This window comes from Camelus bactrianus, chromosome 13 (genome assembly GCF_048773025.1).
Source record: "Camelus bactrianus isolate YW-2024 breed Bactrian camel chromosome 13, ASM4877302v1, whole genome shotgun sequence".
Lineage (NCBI taxonomy): Eukaryota > Metazoa > Chordata > Mammalia > Artiodactyla > Camelidae > Camelus > Camelus bactrianus.
In genome coordinates, this window is record NC_133551.1 from 24,432,874 (window position 1) to 24,455,046 (window position 22,173).

The 22,173-nt window shown below is 36.3% G+C and overlaps 1 long non-coding RNA gene across 3 annotated transcripts in view; it reads right to left on the bottom strand.

Moving 5' to 3' along the window:
• LOC123619261 (uncharacterized) overlaps positions 1-22,173 on the bottom strand; it is a 95,627-nt gene that overhangs the window by 10,938 nt on the left and 62,516 nt on the right. For 2 of the 3 annotated variants that reach the window (XR_012511163.1, XR_006727812.2), the window contains 4 exons: positions 20,937-21,091; positions 12,287-12,361; positions 5,992-6,164; positions 405-631 (listed from right to left, as the gene is read on the bottom strand). This is a non-coding gene — a long non-coding RNA (uncharacterized LOC123619261). The remainder of the gene's footprint in view (positions 1-404; positions 632-5,991; positions 6,165-12,286; positions 12,362-20,936; positions 21,092-22,173) is intronic. The other variant, XR_006727813.2, reaches the window with a different exon arrangement.

Consider the following 22,173-nt stretch of genomic DNA (forward strand, 5'->3'; position numbering starts at 1 on the left):
CTCTTGCCCTGATCACTCTATTAAGACAGCTGCATCTATTGGTATCAAAATCAGGTTTAGGCTCTACTAATTGCTGTCTGATTGCAGTATTATTTCATCAGTGCCCTGGGGCATAAATTGCTCCACAATCTGATCCAGTTATAGTAAAGTTCCTTTAGCTTTTAAAAGCCAGTCTCTGAGATTGGTTATGATACTAGGAAGACTTCTTAGCTATCTCTTTGGTTCTCCCTGGTAAATTTGCTGGCCTATGGTTTAGCAGGGGCTACCAGCCTCCTCCTAATTGCTTACCACAAAAATCTCCATTGTTTTTGAGAGCATATTTAGGTTTTAACTTCCCACACTCTGTTCCAAATAAAGTCAGTTCTTTGGGAAGAGCTTCAGAGCTCTCGGTTGTTATGACCTACCTTTTTCTCCAGGCAAAATCTCTGGAGTAGTGACTCCAGAGCTGGGCATGAGACAGTGCCCTACTTTTCCCAGAGTTACAGTCTTCCTTTACAAGCAACACACTGGGAGCAGGTGATAACCTCAGGTCTTCTTGGCTTGCCTCTCCTGGGACTGAATTCTAGCAAGCTGGAGTAGGAGTGACTATGACCCCCATATTCTCTGTCACACATGAAGTACAGCTTCTGCCCTATAAGTAGAAATTGGGTAGAGAAAGCAAACTCCAAATCTGTTGGATGTACTTGTCTTGTTCTTTGAAAAGATAAGCAAAATTGACAAACTTTTAACTGGACTCACTAAGAAAAAAAGAGAGAAGGCTCAGACAAATAAAATCAGAAAAGGAAAATTGTAATGGATAGCACAGAAGTACAAAGGATTATAAGAAAATTCTGTAACAACTATACACCAACAAATTGAACAACCTGGAAAAAATAAGTAAACTGCAACCTTCCAAAACTAAATCATGAAGAAATAGAAAATTTGAACAGACCAATTAATTACCAGTAATGAAATTGAATCACTAATCAAAAACCTCCTAACAAACAAAGTTCAGGACAAGACGGCTTCACTAGTGAATTCTACCAAACATTCAAAGAAGATTTAATACCAATGTTTCTCAAAGTCTTCAAAAAAAAAAAAAATTGCAAGGATAGAAATGCTTCCTAACTCATTTTACAAACCCCAATACCAAAATGAGACAAAGACAACACACAAAAATAAAACTATAGTCTAATAACTTTGATGAATATATATGTAAAAATCCTCAACAAAATATTAGCAAGTTAAATATAGTATATTAAAAGGATCATACACCATCAAATGGGATTTATTACAGGAATGCAAGGATGGTTTCACATTCACAAATCAATCAACCAACATGATATGCTACATTAACAAAATGAAAGATAAAGTTCATATATTCACTTCAATATATTTAGAAAAAGCACTTTAAAAAAATCAACACCCGTTTATGATAAAATCTCTCAGTAAAATGGGCATAGAAAAATGTGCCTGAACATAATAAAGTCTGTATATGACAAACCCACAACTAATATCATACTTAATGGTGTAAAACTGAAAACCATCCCTCTAAGGTCAAGAACAAGACAAGAATGGCCACTTACTGCTTTTATTCAATACAGTATTGGAAGTCCTGGCCAGAGCAATTATACAAGAAAAAGAAAAGACATCCAAATTGGAAAGGAAGAAGTAAAACCATCACTTTTTGCAGATAACATGATTTTCTATATAGAAAACCCTAAAGAATCCACCTGAAAACCTGTTAAAATAATAAACAAATCCAGTAAAATTGCAGGGTTCAAAATCAATATACAAAAATTTGTTGTGTTTCTACACACTAACAGCAAAGTAGCAGAAAAATAAATTAAGAAAACAGTCCCATTTACAACTACAACAAAAAGAATAATAAAACTGTGAATAAAATTTTCACCAAAGAGGTGGGAGACCTGTACACTCAAAACTAATATATTGTTGAGCAAATTGAAGACACAAAGAAATGGAAAGCTATTCTGTGATCATGGATTGGAAGAATTACCATTGTTAAAATTTTCATGGTATCTAAAGCAAACTACAGATTCAGTGTAATCCCTATGAAAATTCCAACAACATTTTTCACATAAATAGAACCAAAAAAACTAAAATGTATGTGGAACCACAAAAGACCCAAGTAGCCAAAGCAATCTTGATGGAAAACGAATAGAACTGGAGGTATCATACTACAAAATTTCAAATTATACTATAAAGCTATAATAATCAAAACAGCATGGTATTTGTAGAAAAACAGACACCAAGAGCAATGAAAGAGAATTGAAAATTGAGAGCCCAGAAATAAACTCACACATATATGGACAATTAGTTTTTGACAAAGGAGTCAAGAACATAAAATGGGAAAAGAACAGTCTTGTCAATAAATGGTGCTGGGAAAACTGGACAGCCACATGCAAAATAATGAAACTAGACCACCATCTTACACCACAAACAAAAATCAGCTCAACATGGATTAAGGAAATGGAGGTAAGACCTGAAGCCATAATACTCCTAGAAGAAAATATAGGAAGTACTCTTTTTTACAGTGGTCTTAGCAATATCTTTTTGGATATGTTTCCTCAGGCAAGATAAACTAAAGCCAAAATAAACAAGTACAACTACCTTAAAATAAAAAGCTTCTACACAGTAAAGTAAAAAAATCAACTAGATGAAAACACAATTTACCAGATGGGATATTTGCAAATCATATATCTGATAAGGGATTAATATTCCAAAATATACAAAGAACTCATACAACTCAACAACAACAAAAGACAAAAAGCTTCATTTTAAAAATGGACAAATGGTCTGAATAGACATTTTTCCCAAGAGATACAGATGGCCAACAGATACGTGAAAAGATGTTTAGTGTCACTAATTATTAGGGAAATGCAAATCAAAACCACAATGAAATATCACGTCATATCAGTTAGAATGGCTATTATCAAAAAGGCAAGAAATAACAAGTATTGGAGAGGATGTGTGGAAAAGGAATTCTCTTACACTGTTGATGGGAATGTAAATTGGTGCATCCACTATGGAAAAGAGTACAGAGTTTTTTCAAAAAAATTAATAGAATTACCATATGATTCAGCTTTTAGACTTCTGGGTATTTATCCAAAGAACACAAAAGACTAATTAGAAAAGGTATATGCATTATTTATAATACCAGTATATGGAAAAAACTTATGTGCCTATTGATGGATAAATGAATAAAGGTGTGTTATACATCTATTACAATGGAATACTACTCAGCCATAGAAAAAAGATGAAATCTTGCCATTTGTGACAACATGGATGGACCTTGAGGGTTTTATATTAAGTGAAATGTCAGATGGAGGACACATTTGTGTGATTTGACTCATATATGAAATAAAAAAAATAAATGAACAAACTAAACAAAAACAAACACATAGATACAGAGAACAGAGTAGTGGTTATCAAAGGGAAAAGGATGTTGAGGATGGCAAAATGAATAAAGGGGGTCAACTCTATGGTGGTGGAGGGATACTAAACTCTTGCTGGTGAGCAGACTGTAGCATGTACAGAAGTCAAAATATGTTGTACATGTGAAATGTATATACAATTATAATCCAGGATTACCTCAAAACAGTATTAAAAATTTTTAAATGTTTTTTCTTTAGTACATGTGCTTCTATAATTTTAGCATGTGCCAAGATGCCTGTCTCTTCTGGCACTATCAGTTACTTTGCCAGGGTGGTTGTCTCTGACCAACACTGGATGACAAATCACTGCATTATTACAGACATAAAAAAAAATCATTTAATCAACTAAATTGTCTAGGAGAGCACAAGACTGATAGAACTCAAGTCTTATCCAAATTTTCCATTTGAATGGGGGCATTTATTCATTTATTGATTCTACAACCTAAGTTGAGTGTTGGTGGGTGAGCAGGAATTATTTAGAGAAAGTCTGGGGTTGGGTGGGGGAGATGTGGAGGTACCAGAGATCATGACTATCTCTGGATAGAGAAAGCAGAAGGAGCAATAGTATGTCTAAGAGCATAGAGATGGGCGGAACTGCAAGAAGCTTAATGTGATGGGTGCATAAGTTGGGAGGTGAAGTGCGGCAACATAGTGATTGTGAGATTTAAGAAGGGCTAGATCATGAAGGCAGTTTATGTCGGGCTTAGCAGTCTCCCCTGTACCGCAAAGTGGCATGGTACCTGTTATGAGAAGAGCTGGCTTGCAGTACATTTTAAAACCTTTCTCCTGTGGTTTCCCCTCTGGTTTTATTTGAATTGAGCTTTCTATATTCTTCATGAAATATTCTTAGTCAGGACTTGTATGAAGTGGAATATAGTATTTCTGAGTGATAAAAAGTATCTAAAGCAGAGCTGGAGGGCATTGAATGGATCCCAAGACAACTTTTATTCCCCTGGCATCATGAAAACAGGTGAATTATTACTAAACCATGGAGAACTCAGCATCTAAATCATAGATGGAACTGCATAACTGGAATCTATCAGAGAAATAACATTGTCAAAATAGTTACATATCTATTACGCTGTCCACTTCAGCCAGGTCACGCACGTAATTGGCTTAGAAACAGCTCTAGGCTAGCTGAGTTAAAATTAGATAGAACCAAAACAGATTCGTAAGGCTTTGGGTCTTTTGGATATGACAGAAAACCACCCTGGGGACAAGATGACACCTACAATTTCTATTCCATTGGGCTGTTCATTGTCAGACTAAAGGGATTTGGAAAATTGTTTATTCATGTTTAATTTTGTGAATTGTTCCCTCAGCCTTTAACTCTCACAGTTGAATTTACATAATTATAATTGCAACATAGTTATTTCTGATAACTTCAAGCAAGTGAATGATGTTCTCGCCTTGTGCCCATGTCAGGCACATAACTGGAGCTCAGTAGGTATATCTGGGTCCCTCTGGAACTGAAGGATCAGAGTCCTTCTCATTGTACCTTTTAAGTAGAGTCTGGCACAGGTCTGTCACATAAAAAAGACTAACCAGTTACTATTTTTTTAAATCATTTTGAAACTGGTTGACTTTCTGTCCTCATTCTGCAGTTGATGTGTTTCTTGAAAAAGTTGGCTTCTGATGCTTAAAGAATCTCCCAGTCCTTTCTTCCATCACGTACCTCTTTAGAGTTAGTAGTGCACCCCTAGAGATCAGGGTGACATCCTTAATCGCCCACTGCCCACGAGATAAATTTATGTTTCTCAATAAATGGGATTGATTCTTTTAGAAAGAATTGGGAAACATAGGAAATATGGAATTCTTTCCATAGAGAAGAGCATCTAAGGAATAGTATAGATACACATACATTAGAGAAAATGAGATAAAATGGTACCTCATATGGATGGAAAGCAATTTCCAGGGGAGTTCTTTTAGACTTAGAAAGATATATTTTAAAAGCTTTAAAATATTTAAAAAAATCTTTTATTACAAAAGTAATTTTAGAGTATTTGGAAAATATGGAAGATTCAAAGAACAAAATTAAAATTGTGTATTCTCATTTTTTAATCATAACTTCTGTTAACTTAAGGTACATATTAACAATCTTTCCTCTATATGATTTTTTAAAAGATCATGTTTTCTTCTCTTTTCCTATTATTTCTACATTTTCACATTATTAAATAACCTTAAAAATATTTTTATTTGGTCTCAGTTTGTTAAACAGAATGTTTCTATTTTCTCTGCACTGAATAATGGCATAATAATCTTTATGGATCCACATTTATTTGCCATTTTTATTATTTCCTATGACATTATTAGAAAAAAATCCCTCAGTCACAAAATCTTGCAGTAAATGAAGGATGCCAAGTACCCAGCCACCCATACTACCTTATGTTATTAATTGATCATGACCGTTTTTTCTGACTAAACCTGGTCAATCCCTCCAAATATTTCTAATATGTTTATATTTGTGTTCAAGACAGTCTCACATTTTGAAATGTCTTTTCATCTGAAAGTTTATCTTGGATTTTAGCCAATTCAGTTTTACTTTTCAAATCCTTACCTGCTGCAATTACCAGACAGCTAATTCATTGGTATGATTTTGGGAGTAGGTTTTCTCTCAATCTTATCTAGTCCAGATTTTCTTTGTTCCATGGATGCCTTGCTCTGCTTCCAGATTTGCCTTCTTTTTCACATCAGTCCTATATCTTCATGAACTTTCAATATACCTCTTTGCTAAGGGAATTAAATACCAACTCTTAATTCCAGTATTTGAGACACAGTTAGGGAAAGTATTTTTTTAAGTTATGACATTTTTAGGAAAGTTGGACAAAGAGTTATGTACAGGTCAGAAGTAGTGAAGTCTTTTTGGCATTATGTCTTAGCTTCCTTTCCCTACCACAAAGTAAACAATACTTTTCATTTAAAAAAAAATTAAATGTCTTTGGCTTGCTGAAGAAAGGAAAAATCTAACAGCCAGAAATCTAATGATATGTCAGAGGTTTGGATTTCATACAAGGACAGGGACTGTGTGTTTACTCTCAATGCTCTGTATAAATATCAGTGCTCTGGTTTCAATGTTTAATTTCCTGACCAGTATTGGCCAGTGTCCCAACTTCAGTATGGGGATGCAGTGCTTTACCATTTAAATTTAATAGCACCTTTTAAAGGAAATCACTAGTTCGTTACAACACTATTTTGCTTCATATCTAGCACTCATATTTGATGGTACCGCATGTATTTACTTACCTATATTTCCGGGCAGGGCAGTGCTGACTGAAACCAGACTTTTAATGGTAGTGCTTCCAGTGTAAATTGGAAAATACTAGTATAATTAGGTTTACTAGACTGTGATAGGAGTAGAGACTTTTCTGTAGTAATCAAAAGCTCAGTGTCAGGAAATTAAGCAAATCTGTGTTTCCACACACACACACAAACAAAACATGGAAGGAGATCCCTTGAGTCTAGGGTATATTATTATAAAAAGCTTGAAGGCGGAGTTGCCCTATCTTAGACCTTTATCTGCACATCAAAATGCAGTTGCTGTCATTTGCAATGCTTTATGGGCTTCAAACTATACTGCAAAGATCAGTACATCCTTTTAAAGCCGCCTTTATTAGCTCATGTGCTCCTGGCATCTTCTGTTTAAAGTTCTCCAGTAGTCTTAGCTCCTCAATTAGTCGATGCCATTCTCTGAGGTTCACATGACGCTGTGTATATGCAGGATAATTAGATCAGCTTTCTGAGGTTATTTTTAGTCTTTTTAGAGGAGTTGCGAATGCAGTAAATTTGCTCCATGCTGTTATTTATGGCAAAACGACTTGTATTTGATCATAGTTTACTCTGATGGTATTTGGGGAAAACTGGCAAAGTTTTAACTTCTTTTTTTTTGTTTTTTTTTTTTTAAATCAATGGGCTTCTGTTTCTGGCACTTTGCTTTAAAAAAAAAAAAAAGTGTGATGCCTGCTGCTGTACATAATAAATTCATCACACCACGATCCAGGGCCAAGTCAACCTGAGTTACAAACAGCCTGGGCTCCGTGTCTGGGATGTGCATTCTGGAAATGACGGACTTCAGAATCTTAAACCTGAAGTCTCATTATAGGAATGGTGAGAACCATATGGCCTAAAAAGCTCAAGGAAAATGGATAGAGAAGTACATCTGGCTTTTTTGACATCTACCATCACATTCTGGTTCTAACAGCATGGAAATGTGAATAGATCTTCGAGTAAAGGGGTGATTTGCTGTTTGAAGCAATGTTAATAGGTTGTCATTTTAGTTTCCATGATGTTTGCTATCAGAAATTGGAACCATTTCTGTTTAGTTTAACCATCAAATGGTTGGTGCATATTAGGTATCAGAAACTATGTGTAGGTGATGTAGGTGCTGTGGAACAGAATTCCCTTGGTCTGTAGAAGTTTGTGGTGTAGTTGGCAGAGTAGTTATATAAATGGGTAAGTGCAACATTATATGGTAAATGTCACCTATGCTACAGATAGAGAATGTGAACTTGAAAAAAGTGTGCTTTGAAAATCAAAGTAGCCCTTAGGTTGGACTCCATGCTGCTTCTAAGCCGGGAACGAGGCTTGGGATCTGTACTGCTAACCTAAGCACTAGCCCCTCTGTGGGGTTGCAGTGCCTTTCAAACTCATCCTGGGCATCCAACGCTTCTTACCAGATGAAGTTTACTAAAGATTATGGTAGTGCCTACACCAGAAATTACCCTACCTTTCCCCCACTTACGCAAAGCAAAGTGTGTCTTTTTAAAGAAGTTATAGTTATGTGCCAAGTATATATTTGATTTTACCTTGGCATCATGGTGCTTAAACAATTGTTTTTGAGGATGAATCATGAAGATTAATGCACAGAAAAAATGTGTCTGTATGCGAGTCATGTTATGTCACACTTTGTGTGTGCTCTTTGATTTGTCTGTCAAATTCTTATTTAAACCTCAAATGACACCTGTTCAGGGGTCCCCCCCCCTTTTTTTTGAAGCTTTCCTTACCCTTGCTTTAAATAAGAGATAAACATATCCATCTCTATTGCTACTATCTTGACATGTATCACATTGTATTCGGGCTTTATAACTTATTAACTGTGCGATTATGGACGAGTAATTTAACTTCTCTTTCCTCAGTTTCCTTATTTGTGAGAGAGAAAGAATGAGCCCGACCCTGTAACTCTGCCCTGAGGGTTAATTGAGCCTTGCATGTAAAGTGTCTGGCACAGCGCCTGACACATAGTGATTTATGATCACGGTGTTTGGCTCTTCTATGAGGCTGTGCACTTCCTGGTGCCAGGAATAGCTCCTCACGGAAGGTAGTATCTCTATAAATCTTGGCTTAACTTAATTACGTCTCTGCCCTTCTAGATCTCAATATCTTTTAGGTAAAAAAAAAAAATGGTGGTAAAATTGTTTTAGTGCTTAAACTAACCTGTCAGAGGAAGAATCTCCTTTTAACTTATGGAAATTCCTTAACTTGGAAGATCTTTAAGTGATATTAAAGTAGGACATGTTATGATCCTTTTTTGGGGCAATGGAAGTCTTAAGAACCCACATCATGTCCTCAATTACATATCCACTTATGATTCTGAGGGCAGATGTGTTACCAGATTGAATAGAAGGCATTGTGTAATGCCCTTTCCAGAGATAATGTCCAAAAGATGTGTTTCATAAATTATGTAGCATATACAAGGATAGAAAGCGAGCACAGGAAACAATATGCATTATAGGCCACATTAGATGAGAAAAAATTCAATTTTCAATGAGGAGACAGTTTGAATTTCATCTCCACTGCCCAGCTCATCTGGGTAAGTCCTTTGCTTTAAGGTTCAAGGTTACCATCAGTAAAATAAGATTAATAGTTTCTACTTTAGGGATTTTGTGAAAATTAAATATATTATATATAGAAGTACATTACACAATGCTTTCTTGAAGTTGGAGATTTTCATGACTGCTAGAAAGTTTCCCCAAAGGCAGTGGTTCTCAACCTTGGCTGCATGCTAGAATCTCCTGGGGAGACTTAGAAATCCTCATTATCCTCCTTTGTCTTTGAGTGGCATTTGGTGTTTGGATCCTCCTAGAATTCTGGTAGTTAACTCATGTATGTTCCTGATGCATACTGTCTGCTGTGGCCTTTGCCTCTGCCTCTGTCATGGTCACTCATTCTGTGACCTCCCCAACCAGATATTCTGTAAGTGTTCATGTCTAACTTTGGGAATATGCATGAAAGTCTGTATTCTGCTTATTCCACATAAGGACTAGGAGAACTGAGTTCAAACCCTTGGTCTGCCCAACACTGATGCACTGCCCTTAGACACCCTCTTCTAGGCTTGGTTCAAGACACTGTCCTCCTAGAGTCCCCAGTGGAAAACACGGCCAAAATCCTCCCTTAGCATTTTGCTCCAAAACCTCTCAAACACACAGGCTGAGACGATGGCCTGACTATCTGTTTCCCCTCTTCTGTCTTATCTACCTCAAGCCCTTCAGTTCCATCTGGATGGTGCAGTCACCTTGTGTAAAATTTTGTCACCAATTGGATGTGCACCTTGACATACTACAGCAGGTGGCAAAGTGCTACAGAATAAACACTTGTGCCCCACCCCCCAAATTCATATATTGAAACCTATTCCCCTAATGTGATGGTGTTTAGATATGGAAACTTTGGAAGGTGATTAGGTCATGAGGGCAGAGACATCATGAATGGGATAAGTGCCCTTGTAAAAGCGACCCTGGAGAGCCCCCTCACCACTTCCTCCATGTGAGGAATGCATTTTCTGTTGTTTATAAGCCACCCAATCTGTGGTATTTTTGTTACAGCGGCCTGAACAGACTAAGACACAGAGTAATTTAGAAAATCCCTTCTTTTTCAACAAAGATTAGTTTTCAAGCCTATTGTTAAATCTTATTTTGGCCTCACACGATAAGCCTCAGTTCTCTTAGATTCCTGCTTTGACAGCTGGACGTAGATCGGTGTGTGTTAAAGTGCCATCTCTGAGCTGGGCAGTCGAGCTCCCACTTCCATTTGGGTGCCCCCACGTCCCAGAGAAGAGAGGACACACTGATTTTTAGCTTTTTTTTTCTTTTGCCACAACGTTTGTGAAAAACAACATTCAGAAGCTTGTAGGAGAAAAATACCCACCTATCATATCCTCAATTAAGAATACGCCTTCTCATTATTACTATTCTCCTTTTATCTTTATTTTACAACCTTGTTTTAAGCCAAATATGATCAAAACAATGTATCAAATGATACTTTCTAGACATTGTATTCCTAGTCCTTTAGTCCAGTAGTGCCTGCAAATTATACTAGTAATTGTGTTCCTAGTATAGTGTCTGTGTCTAGTCACTGTGAAAGTCTTTTGTAAGGTTCCTAAGGATGAGAATATCTAACCTCTGTCTTTCTTTATCATGAGAGTAGTGCTTTACAAATCACTGTATTTGCAGAACGTAGTCTGTGATCTGTAGCATAATCATATCTGTCATTAAAAAAATTCTTTACAGAAAAGTCTTACTACTACATGTCTATGTTACTTATAATTTACTCTCTTAATCCCAACCATTAAAAAACTGTGGTAGGTGATTCTCTTGAAGGTGAAAAGAGTATAAGTCATCATACACTTGGACATTTTCTCTAATTTCCATCCCAGTCACAACACATAAGGACTCAGAAATCCAGAACAGGAAATTCTGCCTCTCCTGGCGGCCTCTATGTGAGAACCTCTGGGTAATATCCTGTTGGTCATTGTGGTGGCACCTCTCTGTGCTCACGGATAGTTGTGTTTTCTTCCTGGACGTGTAAGTGGACTATGTGTTCCCACCCCCTTGTAGCAGGTGGGCCCATATAACTGAGGCATGGCCACTGAAATGTGAGCCATTTCCAGACAAGGCTCATGGTTCATCCCTCTCACTCTTTTCCTGTGCTGACGAAGTGGAGAGAACTCTGAAGACCTGGCGTGGGGTGGAGGGGGTAAACCAGAGAGTGGAGGCAGCCTTTAGGAGAAACATTCCCTTGCTTCAATTTTCTTAGCCAACAGAGTTGGGTTGGGGATGGGGAGTAAAATAATTGTGAAAACATTCTTTCTGGATATGGGCAATTTACAAAATGTTCAGCATTCTGACTCCACTATTACATGACTGTATGAGGGCAAATCGATATTATATTTCTTTATGTTCTTCCTCAAGTTTCTTATAATACATCTCTAGATACTGATTATGTTTCCTTTTTTTGTTTGTTTTTTAATGGCGTAAAAGAGAGATTAGCTGATTTGGTAAATGTCTTAAGAGTTTCCACGTCACAAATTATTTAGGCATTTTTTTATTTCCCTTTTAAAGTTTTTAGAAATGTTTATGCTTGCATTGTCTCTGCCCTTATTAGGAGTTCCAAATTGCATTCTCTTTTTTCCTTCCATATATGAATAATAAATTTTTATTTGATTAGCTCATGTGAAAATTATGTGTAAATTACTTTAAGTGTAAAATATTATTACGGTATGTTTAAATACTACAAAACATATTATATATTAAAATTTTATTTTAATGTAAATTTTAAAAGTACATTAAAAAAGTGGAATCTAGCTCTTTTCCACTCTATTCTTCCAGGTTAGCGGCTGATAATAACTGGGCATGTGTTCCTCCAACCGTTTTCATATACACACAGGTGGCAAATTTTAAGAGAAGAGGCTTAAATTCCCACCACATAAAATGCAATTCAAAAAACCTACAATATAATATTGGCCAAATGCTATTTTAAGTAAGCCCTAATTTTTCTTAATAGACTTTGAAATTGAAGCATTAATTCTCAATTTGAAAAAAAACAGTTAATTTTTGAGCAGAGGTTATAAAAAATTTACATACCTCTATGTGTAATTTCTGATGGTCCAAGGTGATTAGAGGAATCAGTGGAACCTGGATGAGATTCATAGATGCAACCTTGTCAAGACAAATGAAAAAGAAAGTTATGTCTAAGTTTATGGTTAGGCTGATACAATTTCAATTAGTAAAACATTTTTGTACTCTTAATACAGTATTTTCTGTTTTTTGGTCCTCTTCCCAAATGTTATTAAATCAACAATCTTTCGTGAAAATCTTGGCTTCAGGAAACTGAGGAATTATGGGCACATAAAATTTAGAGTTATTTTTAATTGAATTACATTATTACAGAACATATTCTATGCAGTATATTATCAATTTGGTGGCTTGCTTTTTTAAACTCAGAAATATATCATGGACATTCTCTCGATTAGTACATATCTTTCTTAACACATTTTTCATTGACAGACATTTGCATTTCCTTTCCTTTCTCTCTCTCTCTGTCTCTCTCTCTGCTATTGCCAACAATGATTCTGGGAATATTCTTGTAGAGAGATTCTTGTGAATGTGTGTGTATATTTGCTGGATACCTTTTAAAGGTAGAATTATTAGATAAAATTGGACTCCAAAATCACTGTGCAACATTTCTTATATTCCACTGCCTTATGTGAGCACAGTGACTACTGTGGTAGTTATTTTGTAGTCTGTTCATTGAGCGCTATTTTGAAGGCAGTTACAGGTTTTAGGAACACGGAAATCTTGGGACTGACACAATCACTCAGTAATGGGCTGAATGTTTGTGTCTCTCCTAAATTCATGTTTTGGAGCTCTAAACCCCAGTGTGATTATATTTGGAGAGTGTGATTTCCTTTGGGAGGAAATTAGGATTAGATGAGATCAAGAGGGCAGAGGCATCACAATTTGACTAGTACCCTCAGAGGAAGAGGAAGAAACCAAAGATCTCTCTCCCACTCCCTGCATGTAGGGGTATAGTTAGAATGCAGTCATCTATAAACCGAGAAGATGGCTCTCAACAGACATCAGCCTTGCCAGCACCTTGCTCTTTGACTTACCAACCTCCAGAAATGTGAGAAATAAATGTTTATTGTTTAACCATCCAATCTATGGTATTTTGTTATAGCAGCCTGAACTGACTGAGACATATTCCACTGTCCTTTAGTTATTTTTTTTTTCCCACCAAACCAACTACATCCCATTCTCTCAGTTCCATTTGCCTATAATTCAGGGTTATTTTAGCATTTTCCTAGGGGAACTCATTTTTTTGGTGCAGTGTCACCTATATGATGTCAAGGGTTTATCATCTCTGTTGGGATTTCTCACAATTTTATGCATAACAAGTCATCTCAGAATTGGGTGGTTTAAAACAATCACTTATTTATTTTAAACTATAGTCAGCTAGCTAGTAGATCTTATGATCTACAGCAGGCTTGGCTGGTCTTGCCTGGGCTTACTCACGTGTCTAGAGTCCACTGCTTTCATCAGTTAGGGGCTGGCTGGTCTAAGGTGCTCAAAAATGAGACTTACCTCTCTCAGGTCCTCTCTCTTTCTTCAGCAGTCTGGTCCAAAAGGCAGGGTCCCCAGGGTCAGAGCAGAAGTGCATAAAACCTGCTGAGGTGCAGGCTTCATACTACATCATTTGCTCTACATTTAATTAGCCAGAGCAAGTTGTAAGCCTAATCTCAAATCAGAGTGCAGAAATAGATGCCAACTCTTGATAAGAGGAGCTTACAAATGTGGAAGCAAATCTGAAGTCTACTCTAGAATTCATCTGTATTGTAACTTCCAGAGATATCTCAGTGATCCAATCTGCCATCCAGTTATCTTCTGATGCAATGTATGTGTATGTGTGTGTGTGCATGTGATAAACCCAAATTCATTGAGTTGGAATGGAGGAGATAAAAATGTATTCATTCACAGGGTATTCTAGTTTTTCTATTTTTATATTAATTTTTTCAATTAAATAATTAAATGCAGATAATTTAAGTGTAAAACAGTATGTACAAATTCTAATGGTTCTTTAACAAGCTTAAAACAAACATTTTAAAAAAAATTAAACTTTTTATGCTCTCCAACCCTGTCTGCTTTTTCCCACATTGTCCTAATATATTTCTCTCTCAATTTTTGTTAAATACATAGTGTTTTCATGACAATTATGCACATGTTCTCTACTGAGTCTAGGTATGTGCTCTGATTATATTTGTTTTGACATTAAATTTTATTTTTCAAGATTGAATAATTTTTTTATTTGCTTAGTTTTCTTGGAACACCTGATAGACACTTCCCATACACATTCACAGTTCCATAAATTACCTCCAAATAGATGGCCAAAATAGTTAGGTAATCTATAAGTCCATTTTTTCTCCCTCTGGTGACAGGCTCTGGTCCACTGCTCCCATCATGAAAGTTGTTCCTCAGTCCTACTGTTGCCTGACTTCCCTCTACTACTATGCTAGGAATTCTCTTCTCATCTCTCTGGCATTGTTTCCTCTAGCAACTCCATCCCATCTCTTCTTTCTTGGATTGCTTCCTCATCATCTAGTAGCTTCTGCTAAAGGCTCCATGGAAAATACATTGGTAAACTTTAATTATTTGAAATTTTCTTTATTCTAGACTCTCCCTTCATTGCTCTTCTGAGTAGTTATGTGACACTATTTTGAAAGTACATTTTCTAGTTGTCAACACATCTGTTGGGAATTCTGAAGTCACTGTGATTATCTTTTATGTGTATTTTTTTTTTTTTTTTGCTCTTAGAACGTTATAAATTCTGTTTTCTCCTTGGCGTTATGAAATTTGTAATAGTGTGTCTTCTTTCAGGTCGTCTAAAATTTATTGTTTTGTGCATTGATGGGCTCTTTCATATAGAGTCTCATACCTTAACATTAGCTGAAATATTCTTGTGCTGTTTCTTGGCAATTTCCTCTCCATTGTTTTTTGTGATATTTCACATTAGTCAGATGTTGAATTTCTGGGACTGATCCTTAATCTTTTTATTTTCTCTTCTTTGTCTATTTTTTTTTTTTTTGCCATGTGCTGTTTTATCTTCTAATTATTTTTTTCCATCAAAAATTAGCTATTATATTTTTAATTTACAAAAGCTTTATTTTTTTCTAACTCTGCTTTCTTTATGGCATCCTATTTTTATGTACACATTATCTTCACTGTATGAAACTAATAATTTAATAACATTTTATTTTTCTCATTTCCTTTGAGCCCTTTTGTCAGAGTTTAGCTTCTTTCTTTTATGCTGTATGGCCTTTTCAAAACATGTTGTAACCTTTGGTTCCATTCTTTCATATTTAAGAATGAGACAGTAAAATGCTTTTTGGAATCTCTGAACATGGTGAAGTTGGTGGCTTGACGAAAGTCACTGTATATGAGGTAGCTACTTGGATTTTGAATAGGAATACACACACACACATACACGTGAGTGCATCTTTAGACATTTAGTTTTTCTAGAGAAAAAGAACTTTCTAATATTCTACCTGAGAATTATATACCTGCCAGCTGGAAATTCTGATGTTTTGGAATATTCTGCCTGGGGATTACAGACAAGGCTGATAGCACACGGGAGATGGTGGGAAACAGGGCTGATGTTGCAGAGACTGGGGTCCAGAGAGTCCCTGAGTTAATGTCTTTGGTAAGCATTAGGGTGAGATATGCCCCTAGCTCCTAGAGATCACGGGGGAGAGGAAAGGGTTTCACTTTTCTAAAACAGATTTCCAGATTGTCCTGTCTTAATCCTTATCTCATCTCCCTTTCTGTGATACCGTTTCTTCCAATTCCCATAACCTTTCATGATTCTAAGTTGTCTTGCTTCTTGTTGAAACCAACCAACCCTCCTTTCCATTCCACCTGTGCTGCAAACCCAGCTGCACATAGGCTTGGCTTCCCTTCTCTTTGCCAGCTATTTAGTAGTTCTCTTTTCAACCTTTATATATAGTCTCTCACACTTACGAATGTCCCTTTGTTTTATTAAAACAGAACTTTTGCTTCTGTTTTTCTTCCCCTTAGAAGGAGAAAGTGAAGAGTATTGTCTTTATCATCTTGAAATTGATGGGCAGCAAGTTCTTAATACTGCTGGAAATAGTAAGTCCTCCCTCCATCTTTTTGCCACATCTATTTTCACAATTAGGTCAGATCAAGGCTTTTCTTTCTTCTTTTCTTTCTTTCTTTTTTTTTTTTTTTGAGAGAGAATAGTTATAAATTTAAACTCTTCAATCCCTTTACCCCCATTGCCATCTTTCCATATAAAACTGAGAAACAGTATCCAAAACAAGTTGGCTGAAGCTAATTATCTCATAATTCTAAGTTAGGGCTTGCATTGCTTTTCAGTCTCTATTTTAGAAGAGAAAATGAAGGAAGCCTTTACTGCATACGGCACAGTTAGTGTAAGATTAACCTGCTGTAACAACTCCTCAAATAATTAATACTTATTTCTAAGTAGAGCACCATTGAAAATCATAGGTTAGTTCTTTATTGTCTTAAAGGGCATTGTTTTTATTTGATGGTTCGAGTCTGTCCACGTGTATGCAGCAGTTCACCGCAGGATGTTATGAGACTGGCCTAGAAGTGCCAATAGAACATTTCTGTTCATGTTCCACTGTCTAGAACATAAGCACGTGTCACCATGAAGTTGTAAGGGAAGCTGTGAAATATAGAGACTAACTGAAAACCATGTCCTAGCTGTAACTTCCTTACTCTGGAAGGAAAAGTGTTCCAGTTATTGCTACTTAGTAATAAAGTACTCCAAACCTTGTGGCATAAAACATCATCTTATTATGCTCACGGATACTGTAGGCCATTAGAGCAGAAAGGATACAGCAGGAAAAGCTATCCTCTGCTCCACAGTGTCTGGGACTTCAGCAGGGTAGACTCAGATGGCCGGGGGTGACTTGAGAGGGAGGCTGAAACAGCTGAGACTAGAGATCCTATTTCTGAAATGGACTTTCAGTCACCTGTCTGGCACCTGGGCTGGGATGACTCAGCTGGGTCACACGGTGCTGTCACCCGGAGAGCCTCCATCTGGCCTGTCCACATCACTTGGGCTTCTCACAGCATATCAGCTAGGTTCCAGGAGGCAGTATTTCAAGTGATTGTTCAAAGAGAATCAGGCAGAAGCTGCATGGCCTTTTCTGATCTTGGGTTAGAAGCCATGTGGCATCGCTTCCACCACACCCTACTGGTTACAAGCAAGTCCTAAGGATAGCCCTGAGTCAATGAGAGGGAAGTAAAACTCCACCACTTGTTTGAAGCATGGCAGTATCACTCCGTGAGACACTGAAGAGAACGTGGAATGGGATACATTGTGACCATCATTCAAAAGAAAAAAATGCCACAAGACAGAATAGATTTTGGCAAATGACAAGTAAACTCACCACAATTTCCATTTAAAGACAGGTGAGCAGAATATGTAATACAAGGCCAATTACAAGTAACCAGCCAACACATCAGAAGCGCAAGGAAGTTGAAATCTATTATTCTTCCTTGTAACCTACATTCTGTTTGGAAAACTTGCTCCTCTCAGTGTTCCAAAACTAATCTGTAATTTCCAGTTTTTTTACCTTTATTCATATAGTCTCTTAGTTTGCAATTATCTTCTTTACATTATTTATTGAAATCCTCCAAAGGGACTTAAAATCTCCATAGAAAAATCTGTCACTGACAATCATATCTCCAACTACAATTAATCATTCCATCTTTAATTGCTGCAATACAGTATTTTCACTTCTACTTAGCACTTTGTTCTATTTTTATCATGATTAGACATTTGTGGATTCCATATCCCCATTAGTCTATATAGTCCTCTAGAGATACATATCTTATGTGTATTCACTTCTGGTTCCTCAGAAAGATTTTATTACAACAGACTGTTACATCAATCACCATATAATTAATTGAGATCCAAATAGTTCTGTTAAATAAACATATATTTTATGCATTAATCCATTAGTAGGTCTAGCTCTAGTGTATATGTATTTCCTGTATGGCTGGAGAAAGTGGACAGAATGAATCAAACAGGGGAATTCTGGAAATTGTAGGGGATTTAGGTCTATATATTTTAATATATTCTAAAGAGGGGAAATGCATATTTTTCCTCTGGTCCAATTAGTCCCAATGTGAGAACAATATTCTATAAAAGCTTCCTTATTACTACTGCTCAATCCCGGCTTTGTAGTGATTAGAAAGTTAATAGCTTCTTACTACATCTGGAAATTCAGAAAGAAGTAAGTCTTCATCCCCATTAGATCCTTATGCTCCCAGATTCTGTGCTGTTTCCTGAGTTTTGCTTCTGGCTTTCGATACAACAATCCACGTAAAGGCCAAGGCCTCCGCTCTCTCTTCCCTCTGGAACCCCCACTGAGATTTTACTTTGTGAATCATAACCTGAATGTTCATTCTTTGCTTCAGGTTGATTTAATATATCTTCTCCCTTTACTGCCTGTCAGACTGTGGCTACAACTGGCCGCAGTGGAGCTGTGACAACCTCTGGTTCATGTCACCCTGGAGTCAGGATGGACGGGGCTCGTAGAGAAGCAACAAGCTTCTTTGTTAATTTTGTCTCTACCGCTCTGTCTGTGGTCCCCTGAAAACAGCTCATTACTGAATCTTTTCTTCTTGTGTGAGTTAGAGATGAATGCATTGATTCATCTCTCAGGGGTGTTGAATGGTTAACCAGGACTATAAAGGGTATGAAAATGTAATTCAATGCTATTTGAGGTGCTGTTAGCAACAAATTACTAATTCTGAGTCATCTCATACCTCCACACATCTTAGTCTTTGCCCTGATAATGATATTTTTTTCACGCCCACATTAAGTTCAATTTTGGAATCTTCATGCCTGTTCACTAGTCCTGAGTAAATAGTGATCATGTGTTGTGTTTCCTTTTCTTTAGTGGGTAATGACATGGATGATTCCCTTAAAAGAAAACATTTTAATGACTATTCATCCCAGCTATGCTGTTAAATGCAGTTTTTCAGTCAAACTTTTGAAAAATAAATTGCTGATTTTAGAAGAAAATATCTATAAAACTTCCCTAATTTTTTTAAATACAGAAAAAAATTGTATTTCTTTGGTGAGGTAGAAATGATAAACATCCAACAGTTAAATATTGAACATGTATTCTAGGTTTCGATAGACATTGAAACAGGTACTGTATTAAAAATTGGCTATTCCCATGGCAAATTCCATCCTTGATATTTCTTTTCTTCAATTTCTGTCCTTTTCACTCCCCCATTACTTGACATGGGACCTGAGTAAATATGATCATGTTTTATAGATTCTGAGAAGCAGCTCTAAATTCGGGATTCATCTTACAATTTCTGTTACCTTGCAACTCTTGCTGGTCAGATGATAGATATGATATGGTGTGTTAACTTGATCATATTTGTTCATACTGTCATTACATACATTTTGTACATTTTAAATAATAACTTGTTTGGAGTTTAGTTGACATTTCAAATAACTTTAAGAAGTTTATGCTATGACTCAGTTATTTTGTATACTGAAAGTTCCAGGAAGAGTGCAGCATGACAGTAATTTGATATATTCAAAAAAAATGAGTTTTTAGAGGAATGACATTTCTACATTTTCCTACAAAGCAACACACAAATGCTTTCCAATATCCAAGAAAAGAAGAATCTTTTTTTTTTGTCCTATGGCCCCTTTGTTTATTTTATTATTTTATTGAGATATAATAACATGTAACATTGTATTAGTTTCAGGTGTGCAAAATAATGGTTTGATATACATATATATTGCAGTGTGATTACGATTTTAGTTAATGTTCATTACACAGTTTCAATTTTTTCTCTTGTGATGAGAACTTTTTTAAGATTCACTCTTAAAAACTTTCAATATATAATATTGTTAACTATAATTGTTATGCTACATGTTACATCCCAAGGACTTATTTATTTTGTAACTGGAAGTTTGTACCCTTTGATCACCTCCACCCATTTCATCCACTCCACCCACCACCCCCTCTGGCAACCACCTATCTATTCTCTGTGTCTGTGAGAGTGTGTGTGTGTGTTTGAGATTCCACATATAAGAGATTTCAGAGTATCTTTTTCTGTCTGACTTATTCCACTTAGCATAATGCTCTCAAGGTCTAACCATGTTATTGAAAATGGCACGATTTCCCTTTTTATGGCTGAATAGTATTCTAGTATATATATGTATGCATATATATACACACATATATAAATACATATATATATAATTTTCTTTATCCATTTATCTATTGATGGAAACTTAGATTGTTCCCATGTCTTGGCTATTATAAGTAATGCTGCAATGACTATAGGGATGTAGATATTTTTTGAGAGAGTGATTTTATTTCCTTCAGAAAAATCCCTAGAAATGGAATTTATGATGTTCCTATTTTTTTAATTTTTTGAGGACTCTCCATGCTGCTTTCCATTGTTTCCACTGTGGCTGCACCAATTTACACTCCCATCAACAGTGCACAAAGGTTTTCTTTTCTCTACTTCTTTGTCAACACTGCCATTCTGACAGATGTGAGGTACTACTGCTAAGTGTAAGCTCACACTGCTCATGAAAGGACAGCCAATACATCAAGAGAAAGGGTGTTGGGGAAAGGAATAGTGACTTTATTTAGAACGCCAGGTGACTGAGAAGATAGCAGACTAGTGTCCCAAAGAATCATCTTACCCAAGTTAGAATTCAGGCTTCTTTTATACTAAAAGGGGAGAGGATATGGCTGGTTGTTGCAGAATACTTGGTGCTGGCAAGTTCCTGGAGGGATTGTGATAATCTTTTGTTCTTGCATCTGTCCAGGTAGGTCTGGTCATGATGTCCCTGTAAAACTTCAACAAGACAAACGTTATTTTCTCTTTTGTAACTTTTTATCTCTGTATGAATGAAAGGTCAAGTCTGGAAAGCAGAATCTTGAGAAAGGGCTATTATATATATTTTAGGCTGTGGTCAACATTCTTTTACTAATTGACTAGACAGAGGTGCAGAGTCAGCATGACTTAGCATGGACAACAGAGCACAAAGGTCAGAGCTAAAGGAGCCAGGTTTGTTCTTCTCTGTTACAGTATCTCATTGTGGTCTAGATTTGCATTTCCCTGATGATTAGTGATGTTGAGCACATTTTAATGTCCCTGTTGGCCATCTTACATCTTCTGTGGGGAAATGTCTATTCAGATCTGCTGCCTATTTTTTAATTGGATTGTTTGTTTATATCTGTTGAGTTATATGAATTATTTATGTATTTTGAATAGTCAGTCACCCTTTATCAGATTTGCAAACATTTTCTCTCGCTCTATTAGGTTGCCTTTCATTTTGTTGATGGTTTTCCTTGCTGTACAGAAGCATTTTGGTTAACTTTTTTAGTTTTAGTTGATTTATAAATAGATGAAGCTGTGTTATTTTGTTAGTGAGATACATGCAAAAAGATTGACTACCATATATTAAGCAGAGTAATTAAAGGCGGAAGAAAAATAACAGTCCCATGGAGCAGATGAAAAATTTCAAAGCAGCAAGAGGCTGGTGTGATCCATTCATGCGTTGTACCGGCCTGTATTGGTGCAGTGTCCTACGTCACTTTGTCAGACACTTCCCGCTGACTTTGAACAGAAGCTGCTTAACGTACAGGGACGTGGAGTTCAGTAAGGAAAATAATGAGATTCCCTGTGTCATAGGTGAGTGTTTTTCTTTCACAGACATACATATAATGATATATCTTACATTAGATGGCATCTAGACTTAAGGAATTACAGTAATAAAATCATACTGCTAAATATAGAAAAGAGATTAAAGCAAGATTCTTATAAAGCTGTTTTTCAAGCTATCACTTTTACTGTTTTTTTATCCTAATTTCCAATAATATTACAAGCCACAGTTGTGCTATTAGTTGAGGCATTGTGCTAATCTCTTTTGTTCA